General features: G+C 52.1%; 1 pseudogene; it reads right to left on the bottom strand.

The window, feature by feature from the left end:
• Nucleotides 1-213: 213 nt before the first annotated feature.
• On the bottom strand, nt 214-581 carry LOC108529833 (CST complex subunit TEN1-like; annotated as a pseudogene).
• Nucleotides 582-894: the final 313 nt, after the last annotated feature.

Raw genomic sequence — 894 nt, 5'->3', positions numbered from 1 at the left:
GGCAGGGAGTGTCGGATTTGGGGCCTGTTTTCTGGGTTTTCATTTCTGAGCAAACCCATATTAGGGGAAGGGGCTGGATTAACCAGCCGCCCCTCTGCTTTCAGGGTCCAGACAAGGCAGTCGCTGAGGAAGCGCTTTTGCTCTGGGGCGCTCCCGTGGCATCGGAGGGTTTGGCCTCAAAAGCAGGTAGGGGGTGTTACTGGGCTGCATTTCCTACTGGCCGCTGTCCCTCTTCCGCTGGTCTTGCCTCTGCTCCCGCTTGGCTTGTTCTCACAAGGGCAGGTCCATTCCCTCCACACAGTTCAGCACCAGTGCCTTTACCACGGAGCCTCCGTGCTGCTGGTCCTGCAGCCCCCCGAGGACGATGTACAGGGAGCCCATCTGGGCTTGGAAGGGCTTCACCAACTTGGTACAGACGAGAACCTAGTGCCGATCAGATCCATGCTGAGCCATCAGCATCACTCCGGACTGATCATGTCGTAGAGGTACAACCTGTCAAATGTTCTCAATGTGACCCTACCAGGAACTTGGCTTGCACTGACCTCCCAGTGGAGGGAATAGGTCCGGGGTTTGGGCAGCATCACTTGCTCCTTCTCTGCCCCCTCCATCTGGGTTACTGTTAGTCACGTGCCAAGGGGAAAATTTCTTTATGGAAAAGACTTCCTTCCAGGGTGCTGGGTTCCCTCACTGTCTGTACTTTCTTAGATCTCTCCTTCCTTCTGAGGCCATTCACTTCTCAGCTTTCTGGGCATGTCCCAATTCTCATTTTTTAAAGTAATAAAAAGGCATTTATTCTTCTCATTCTTCTACTGTTTTCTTCTAGACTACCACCATTGTTCTACCTAAATGGCTCATCAAGGTTTTTTGCTCGACAAAAGACAGTTCTGTTCTTAC

This window comes from Rhinopithecus bieti, unplaced genomic scaffold (genome assembly GCF_001698545.2).
Source record: "Rhinopithecus bieti isolate Rb0 unplaced genomic scaffold, ASM169854v2 scaffold_5948, whole genome shotgun sequence".
NCBI classification, from domain to species: domain Eukaryota; kingdom Metazoa; phylum Chordata; class Mammalia; order Primates; family Cercopithecidae; genus Rhinopithecus; species Rhinopithecus bieti.
Note: the sequence above shows the minus strand (reverse complement) of the source record. Positions and strands in the feature narration are given on the sequence as shown.